Here is a 10,760-nt window from a genome sequence, read left to right as displayed (position 1 = left end):
ATAGGCCCATCTAAAACTCTATCTCTCTCTCCCTCGTTCTCTCTCCATCTCACACGCACACACACACAATCTCATGCCTAGCTAGCCAAGTATGATGGTCTCTCACTCAATTGTAGGCACACACAGTCCCCCCTATATGTATATGACTACCTAATCTTAGTCTCCATCACAAACATGTGCATGGTCTATCTCGATTTCTCTCAGGGCATCTTTCTATCGCGCACACACTCCCTCGATCTCCCACCCATATAGTCCCCTCACGATCTCGAGGGGATCTCTCTATCACAAACACACCCTCTCTCCCTCCCCATGCGTCCATGCCATCCATGTGTCCCTCTCGACCTTTTTTCCTTGTTGGCCAGACTCTATTGGACATGTGCTACAGGGGTGTCTCTCTAAGTTGCAAACAATCACACACTAGCTATCTTCGTGTATCTCCTCGCCTCGATTTTCCATCTCGGAGATGCATGCATGATATGTTCACATAAGAAACAAAAAAACACACACACTCTCTCTCTAATTTATCATTTGTTGTCACTTTCTCTTTCACACACATACTCTTTTTGCACACTTACTCATTCTCCTTCACACGCACTTGATCTGTCTCGACTGAGGCACTCTCCTCGGTCCATAGCATATAGATTTATTGAAAAGTCAAACATCACAAAGTTTGACCATGTACGTGGAGAAAAAGAATTACATCTAGTACGGCAAACATATACCATTAGATTCACCATGAGATGTAGTTTTGTATGATGTATCTTTGGTATTGTAGATATAAATAACATTTGCTTAAACCTGATCAATTCAAAGTTTGACTTCTAAAAAATTTACATGCACTGCATTATCGAGAGGATGGAATATCTCTTTCCCCCTCTCAGTTATTTGACGCACCACTCAGCCTTATCGGGGCTCCTCAATCTCTCTCAAACTTTATTGGTCAGTTTGGTTCGTGACCTGACCCTCATGCCTTGATGGCCGGTACTGCCTGGTGTGGACATGAGATATAAAATATTTCTGTCTGGCCAGGCTTGTGTGGTGCTGAAGCGTTTGGTTCATGCCTGGGCCAGGCAAAGCATCAACGTCCCATAAATCAATCCATGCATCAATTATTTAATGCTAATATTCATCCATGTTGTTGTTAGCCTCGTGGCCGCACGACCTGGCATGGCCAGGTGTTCGAAATCGGTCGCCTGGGCCAGGCTACTTGCAGTGTCTGGAGTTCAGCCAGGCTAATTAAAGTGCAAGGGAACCCAGGCCAGGCGGGCTTTCTTTTTCACAGGGTAGCAACCAAACAAGCGTGCATGAAATCCAGCCACAACCCCAGGCCAGGCAAAACATGCTCAGGACGCAAGCCAAACTGGCCTTATATCTCCCTGGTTCACACATACACATGTCTCGCTCGCGCTATACATATAGACACATCCAACACTCTCCGCCCTTGTTCTCTCTCCATGTGACACGCACCCCCCTAAGTACCATAATCCCTCACTCCATCATAGGCGCAAGCACTCCCCCCCTCCTAAGTATGATAATCTCTTACTAGCCATCAGGAACACACGTATTGTCTCCTTACATCCATATGTCTATCTCGATATCTCTCGGGGCATCTTCTATCACGCACACACCTTGTCACTCGATCTCCCACCCATGTAGTCCCATCACGATCTCCAGGGGATCTCTCTATGACAAACATACACTCTCTCCTCCCCATGTCTGCATTTTCTCCGTACGTCTCTCTCGACCTCTCTCCCTTGTTTGTCAGACCCCTCTTGGACACATGCTAGGGGTCTTGCTCTCTCGGTTCCAAACAACCACACACTATCTCCTCACCTTGCCTTCATTGTCGAAGATGCATGTGTGATATGTTTGCATAAGACACGCATGCTTTTTCTCTACTTTTATTGTGTGTTGTCCATGTCTCTTTCACACATGCACACACACTTTTTTCACTCACTCTCTCTCTCCCCCCCCTCTCTCTCTCTCTAGTTAGGGACTCTGTCACGTCCATAAGCATATGGATGTTTTGAAAAGTCAAACCTCCGAAAAGTTTGACCAGGTATATGTGGAGAAAAACATTTACATCTGGAACGATCATTAGATTCATCACAACATGTACTTACTTCATACTATCATTTACCTTTGGTATTGTAGATATAAGTAATTTCTTTATAAACTTGGTCAAAGTTTCAAAAGTTTGACTTAAAAAAATGTTGGAACTACATTATCGAACGGAGGGAGTAGCTCTTTCTCTCTCTCTTTGCTATCTCTCACGGGCCTCCTCTCTCACTTGAACTCTCTATACCGACGGATTATATGCTCACTGTGTCAGCGTATAGCTCCGTATATTGTTTAGTTGACCGGTCAACCAATCCACATGCTGCCTTGTCAGCTCATGTTCTGTATCTTCGTGTGCTGGCCCATGTGGCAGTGGGTGAAAATAAGTAAACTAGAGGCCCATATGACACGCGGTGAAGTAAACAAAGTTTAAACCACTCGGGGTAGCACCCCGTATGCTAGTAAATTGAGCGCGCATTGAGGACAAACTTCTTGCGCGCGAAGGACGCACTCGCGCACAATTCACCACTGCGCGGCAGCATGCACAGAAGGACGCACTTGCGCACACCCAGCACAAAACACACACCAGCACTCGTGTACACCAGTGTCGCCGCCGGTTGAGATGGACGGCGAGGCAGCCAACAAGTGGAGGCGGCTCGAGCCAAAACCGCATCCGGCGAGCCTGGACTTCATCAGCAGCCTCCCCGACGACATGCTGCTCTTCATCATCGGCCTCCTCCCCACCAAATCTGCCGTGCCGACCGCCCTGCTCTCACGGCGGTGGCGCCCCCTCTAGCGTTGCGTCCCCCTCAACCTCACCATCGACAGCTGTCTTTGTGACGAGGATTGCAAACGCATGGCCGTAGTCTCCAAGATCCTTTCATCGCACCCTGGGCCAGCCAGACGCCTTGACATCCGCATGTTCAGTACCAACTGCAAGGTCCAACCCAAGTTCGACGAGTGGTTCTTATCCCCCGCCCTAGATCTGCTTGAGGAGCTCAGCTTTGAAGCTAGACGATGTCGCTCTCTGCCGCCGTCCGCGCTCCGCCTCACGCCAACGCTGCGCCACGCCAGCTTCACCTCCTGCTATCTAACCCAGATTAATGTCGCGCCCACCCGTCTTCTCCCTCAACTCAAGCAGCTCGATCTCTTCGATGTTGTCATCTTGAAGAAGGCTATGGAGCACCTGCTCCGCAGTTGTACTGTGCTCAAGTACCTTCGTCTTGAGCAGATCCACGGGTTCATTAGCCTCCACACTGCTCGACGAATCTCCGATGGGTTTATGTCTCTTGCTGGCCCCGCAACAAGACATCAATTGGGAAGAGATCACTCCAGCTGTTCCATGTTATGGTCATTGAGAATGCGCCTTTCCTTGAGAGATTGCTTGCATTGGATCTAGAAGGTCCAACAAAAATCAGGGTCATTGACGCGCCGAAATTGACAGCGTTGGTGTACTTGTCTGCCAAATTCTCCGAACTCTTTATTGGATCCGTAATCGTTCAGGTACAACACTCATCTTCTTCTCCGTCTTCTTGAAATTCACATTTTTAAATTTCTTCTTGATGTATTTACGACCGTCTTCCAGAAAATGATTCCCACAAGCGTGACCCAGTCCATGCGCATAGTGAAGATCTTAGCACTAAAATCTATCGGCCCCAATCTGGATCAAGTTGTTGGATTCCTTACATGCTTTCCGTGCACGGAGAAGCTACTCATCGAGGTGAAACTTCTTTCCTATAAGTAAACGGTAATCACAACGTAGCTCAATTTTTTCGTAATTTTCCCAAATTACGATGACAAGTGTAGTGTTCAAAACTGCATCTACGCACTGCACCGAAAGAAATGTTTTTAGTATTTTTTCTCACGTGATCTCCTACATTGTTTTTATGCCGTACTACTATAGTAGCCTAGGCTAGTCATAGTGGAAAGTAACTTAGACTACTCCAGTAACTCTATGGTTACCCTAAGAGCAAGTACTACCTCCGTCCTGGTTTACTCTTCCAATTTTGTAGTATCAAAATTTGACCATAGATTTAACTGACAAAATGTTAATGCATGTCACAAAGAACTACTCCCTCCGTTCCAAAATAGATGACTAAACTTTGTACTAAAGTTAGTACGAAGTTGAGTCATCTATTTTGGAACGGAGTGAGTATATCGTTGGATTCGTATTTGAACATAATTTCAAATGGTGTAATTTTTAGTGACATACATTGGCATTTTCTTAGGTAAATATATGGTCAAAATTTTATACTAAATACGAGGTAGTATTCCCTCCGTCCCAAAATTCTTGTCTTACATTTGTTTAGATACGGATGTATCTAACACTAAAATGTAACTAGATACATCTGTATTTAGACAAATTTAAGACAAGAATTTTGGGACGGAGGGAGTACAAAAGTGGGCAATGTAGGCCAAAACATGTGCCAAATTCACTTGTGATGCATTTGGCATTGATGCCCCTCCATTGCTCACCTGGTGCCCCAATCTGGATCACCTACTTTGCTCCAGTGCCAAATTAACTCACGTAATGAAAAAACACTGCGTGGGAGAGAGAGAGAGAGGACTGAGGCAATAAAAACACGTGTTTGGGAGAGTGAGAGGCTGGTGTAGTTGGTTTGATTGATTTGTTTTACATGTGGGTCTGTGTGCATAGTGGTGCCAACTCTCTCACATCGCGAGAGCGGTGCCAAAATCTTTTGATTTGACATCGATGCGTATTATGTGGCATACTTTTGCGAAATATGGCATCGGCCACATAGTGGAAGGCAACAAATGCCGAAGCTCTTCACGTGCTCCTAGTTAAATGAGAGGAAACAGAGAGAGAGAGAGAGATAGAGAGAGAGAGAGAGAGAGAGAGAGAAAGGGAGAGAGAGAGTGAAAAATATCACTAGCCAGCCAACCCTATCGTATGACCGAATGATATTGGTACCTCTTGATGACACGGCAATCTTATGCAGCCAGCTGCTCCAATATGTTCTCTTCTTTTGCAGATAAAAAAAGACCCGAAAGTGAAAAATGTGCTGCACTATAACAATCTCATCGAATGCCTTGATCTCCATCTTACAGAAATTGATTTGATCGACTACCGAGGCAGCACATCTGAGATTAAATTGGTCAGGTTCTTTGTTCTGGAGGCAAGTATGGTCAAGGTAATGAGGTTTGGCGTTCTCTGGTGCAACAATGAATGGTGTGCTGATCACCGCAAGCGTCTAAGCCTAAATGACAAAGTCTCCGCAGAAGCTGAATTTGTTTTTGAAACATCAAGTGGCCAGAGACTCGAAAACTTACCCATTAGTGACTTGTCAGGGCGGTGGATTTTAGTTTGTACGATAATGCTGCATCCACCTAAAGTAACAAAAGTTCTTACATAAACTTCCTAGTAATTCCCTCTTCGTAGGTGCAGCATTACTCCTAACATTTGTAATATCAGTTTGAAACTTGTAATATTGCTGTGTCCTATTCTTGCGTTTTCAAAATGCTGCGAATCAAACAGGTCCTGAGTTGGTGATGATGTTGTGCCTCCCATCTTTCACCAATAGCCGTCGGATCTAGATCTGATGCATACAAACCAAGCTTCTCCATTTTTGCAAAAAGATGCCCCCACTTGTTCCCTATTTACAAACAACTCCTTGTCTCTCACAATCAGCCTTATCTCCTCCCCACCACATCTAGAAGGCTGTGGGAAAATCTGGCGCGATGGCCGCTGCCGGAGTCGTCCACCCCCAATCTTGGTGTTCCGTGCAATGCACGGGCATCTACGCACGGGAAATTATGTAAAATAGGGATAGTTGTAAGCAGGCTAGCTCTACAGCCATGATGATAGTGACTACAGACGGTGAGGCTGACTATGGTATGCTGAACACGGCGCCTATACTCAGGTGTCATCTCCGGCGCATGATCTTGTCACTTCACTGTGAGGAGCAACACGTAATAATTTGACCAACGGGTAGTACAGTGCTAGTACTCCTACTACTACATTGGTAGTACTACTACTAGTACTAGTAGCACCACCGTCTGGATTTAGGAGTACTACCACGTCCATCTGGATTTTAGTATTTGACTAGCAATATCTAGTAATGCATGTCATAAAAAATGTACTACTCCCTCTGTAAATAAATACATGGTGTTTTATTCCTATCGACGAGAGAACTTAATGTTTTTTTTGCTAACTAGAGTACTAATAGGATTACATGCAATGAACTAAACACTGCATGTCATGTTTGGTAGTCTCAAGTCATTGAAAGCATGCACGGCCCACATCTCTCATTGGTTGATATGTCACGAAATAAGAAACAAGGAGGGAGTTAATGCATCGTGCCTAAGTGTTTTGGGATTATTTGGTTTTCGTAAGGTGACTTACACAACATTTTTGTTTACATGCATTAACATTTTTTAGTTAAATCAAAGGTCAAAACTTGGCGCAAAATGCAAAGGGGACCAATAAACCAGTAAACATCAAACTTCTCACGTTTGGCCCCAACTAGAGGTCCGGTGAGATGACTATACTGCACCAGCACGGAGGGGGACGCAGCTTCATTGACTTACGACAACTGCCTTTGGGTGAATGACACGTGGGCCCAGGGGGTGGCTGGCCCACCTATCATACAGCCAAAGGCAGGTGCAGTAGAGGGCCGAGGAGTAGTATGAAATCCTATGCACCTACGCATGCTAACCAAGGGCAAGAGTGATCACTCGAATCGCAGGATCAGTTGACTAGAATCTAAGATAGACCCATGGAGGCAATGAGCGCGAGCATCAGCTGGTTGTGCCAGATGGTCCACGACGCCGGCCTGCGGCCCGGCACCGAGGAACGTCTCCAGGTAGTATTGCTTGAGGCCGCAAGGGCGAGGGGCCGCTTGGACGACAGCTTCGTCTCCATGTTTGACGAGGTCCTCGTCGGTTTCCTCGACAAGTTCACCGTCGTCAAGAAGCTAGCGGATGACTTTGACGTAAGCCTCCAGCCGACGCGCCCAGGCTCTGTGATGCCCGCCACCCTCAACAGCCACTATGGTGACAACCTCTTCGATGCACTGGTGGCCCTGCGACTGCCCGCCGTCGCGCCGTAGAATGTCCTCCTCGAGGTCGCGCTCACCGCGCAGCGCCTGGCGCAGCAAGACACCATCGACATAATCACCCACGTCTACGCGCAAATCGTCCACAAGGACTACTACATGCAAGAGGAGGACAATAGGACGCTAGCCTTCTTAGACCAGAGGGCAACCTTGGATGGCAATGTTCAGAAGCACGTTGAGCTCGCCGCCAACGCCGCTGCTCCTCACACGTCGGTTGGTGACCCGGCGCACTAAGGCGTGAGGATGTCGTTGATGGATCCGTATGTATTTTTATCTTTCCGTCAAATCCATGTAGTAGTATATGATACTACAGTAATTATCTTACCTTTCGCATCAACTTCATAATTTTTGTACGTACTCCATGCATGAACGGCGCCAGAACCAAACTTCTCATTACTCTAGGCAAAATCGTTATTTTCTATCTATCGGTCGCGCCATGGAGCAGAACCAAATTTGAAAAGTTACGAGTTCAAAAGGAAAAGCCTGCCGTGTTCGCGTCGCACCCCCCACACGGTTGGTCCGGCACGCTGCTCAAGCGGGAATGCGTGCGGTGTTGCATTTTCACTTACAAGTGGGACCGCGGTTGAGCAAACCGACTATCGGCAAACCCCCACCCCACCCACCGCGTGATGGCTGAGAAAACAGGAGGGAGAAGAGATGGTTGTAGCATGGACTCCAAGAAAATTGGTGTTGGATGGGACTCGTGTGGTGGCGTGTGCCGTACTGCTAGACATGAATGCTAGTTATGGCCCATGCCACCCCATTATATCGAGCCTATATCGAGGTACGTAGAACAAATTTCCTGCAGTCCATGCTCAGCCCTCCTGTATCTCTCTTCTCAGCCAACCAGCGGACGCGCTGAGCCCATTGTCTGTTTGCTCACATGCGGTCCCACATGTCAGTGAAAACGCAAGCGGACCCACTGAACCTGCAGATCTTTCACCTCGACATGCTGGTGATGAAAAACAAATCCAATAAAGATCTTCGGTGGCCGCTTTTGGAGTTACTCTAGAGTAGTAAGATTCTATTTACAGTTTAACCCAAGATGCACATCTCGTGGCTTCAACTACCACTCTATTTTCTTTCATGACACGACCTAGATGCTGGATGTCCCACGTGTTGGCAAAAGGAGGAAGAACCCGACCAAATCTTCGGTTGTGGTCTCAGATTAGACTAGGTGTGCTAACTTATAAAATTTATTGTGTACTCCCTTCGTTCCAAAATACTTGACTTCCATTTGTTCAAAAATGGATGTACCTATATACTAAAACATGTCTAGATACATATATTTTTTGACAAGTAGAAGGCATGTATTGTGCAATGGAGGGAGTAGAATGGATGCAAGTTTTTGTATTGGGAAGAAGAGTACATCCATATATTGCTAGAGTGCAATTTAGTAGATGTTCTATCACTTTTAGCTAGCACAGAGGCTAGAGATGAGATTAGTGCACTTGTTGATACTCCTACTAGAATAGAGGCTAGACATGAGACTAGATGCGAGGAAGCAACGTCTACTTCTTTACACTCGAAAAAGAAAGAAGCATGCAAGATTGAGCCTCCGCAGATCAACAATGAATGCATTGAGAAGGCACTAATCTAACTTACAGGAGTAGTAAAATGTATTCTTGTGGTTCTTGTTTTATTTGGTCTTTCTTTTCTAGTCAAAATTATCGTGGGATTTTGTGCAAAACGAGGTCCATTTGGGGTCGTTCGTTGGAGTTGGCCTTACAAGTGGTTCCGCAGTTAAGGAAACTGACTATCGGCAAACCCCCACCTCGCCCGCCGCGCGATGGCTGAGAAACGACGAGGTTGAAGAGATTGCTCTAGCATGGACTCCAAGAAATAATATGGTGTCAGGTGGATGTCGTGGTGGTGGCGTGTGCCGTACTCCTGGACGTGAATGCTTGTTCTGGCCCATGCCACCCTACTACTCCTACTACTTACTCCTACTATATAGTACTAGTATCAAGGATTCGAGATGCTGGTTACGTACAGCGAACACATTAACATATGGCTACAGTAAAAACACCCGCCCAACACGCGAAGCATGTGAAGCTAGTACAAATAGTGTACTACTATTGTTTATTGGCCTCATCCGATAACTTGTTGCAATGCACGTACAATTATGTATTCGGAAAATATTTTTTTGCCTCGTCGCACCACTCACTCACAGAAGCGACTCAAAAGCCATTCATAAATTTAGTAACTTTATCACAGGCATATCATTTTATTACATACAACAGGTCATCAACCCACATCGACAACGAGGATACATTATAAATACTAAAGTTTTCACCACACAACAAATAACAAGCAATGAAATGAACTTCAACTCAACCATTCCTCGGCATTGGAACGCTTGCTTTGAACCACAAGTGATTCTCTGGGACGGGCCATCCATTGTCGATCTGGAGACCCACGCAGGACTGATCATCCAGGCTGAAGCGGCCTACTATATCAGTACCAGGGTAGGGAACCACCCAAATGTCCAAGGTATAGACACAGTTGCTTCTCATAAATGGTAGTAATGTTGTGTCAACAGCAGTTGGATCGCCTTTCACCATCATTGGATAGTTTTGTCCAAGGAAGAGCGAGTTTTCTCTAAGACTATCAATTCTGTACCAGGGAGAAGGAGTTGACGCTAGCACACTAGTATCCATCCCGAATACCATGCAACGGGTGTTGGAATAGGTCCGTAGAGTGCGACCATGGGAGACTACACCTGCTTCCTTAGCAGTAACATCATCAGTGGGCTGTATACACACAAGAAGAGGTGATCCATCGGAATTAGTTGTCAGGCGCCAAAGAGTATATGGGCGCTGCTCGTGATCATCACCATTGTCATCTCCCCCTTGGTTATAAAAAATTTCAAGTATAGGTGGTGGAATGTTCACATGACCTTGGAAACACAAGAAGAAGGTTAATTAGTAAAGGGAAACTTGCTAACCCACATGCATGTGGATGAAACAATTATAATTACGGTGGAAGACAAACGTACCGAAACTATGAGGATGCCATGCAAAAATAGTGCCACGAGTGGTGGCAGCAAACACAAGGCCCTCGTATTGAATTGCATCACATTACTCATCCGTGTACAGAAACTGATTTTTGAGCAATATCCATCGATTCAAACCACCAAGGATGGCAACAAGCTTGTCGAAGATAGCAACAACTTCATAGTTGTTGTAATTCCAAGAGCGGTTGGGAACTCGACAAATTGATATCTTTCGTAGAAGACAGTCACCATGATCGTATTTGAACGTGCGTACAATACCGGTGTGCTCAACCTCTGGGCAGTCTGCTGAGATTTTTGGAAGTGGAACCCGGTCACGAGTGTACACATTCACAAGTTCCCACTCGTAGTTGGACCCAATGTAAACAACCCAATCTCCATTTGCGCCTGCCCAAGCCTTGCCCTCAAGCGATGGCATCTTAATATCATACGTATCATCATCAAGCGGCATCAAGATGCACAGGGCGAGGCCTCTATCGTGCCGACGCCAGTCATCAAGGTCACGGCAAAGAAGATAGGGGAGATCAAACCGCTCCTTGAATCTTGGGTTCCTTGTAATGATGTTATTAGTTGAGTCGAGAATGGGCTTGAACGAACCTGCCATACTAGCCGAG

Source organism: Triticum dicoccoides, chromosome 7B (genome assembly GCF_002162155.2).
Source record: "Triticum dicoccoides isolate Atlit2015 ecotype Zavitan chromosome 7B, WEW_v2.0, whole genome shotgun sequence".
Taxonomy (NCBI): Eukaryota; Viridiplantae; Streptophyta; class Magnoliopsida; order Poales; family Poaceae; genus Triticum; species Triticum dicoccoides.
This window is presented reverse-complemented; position numbering follows the sequence as displayed.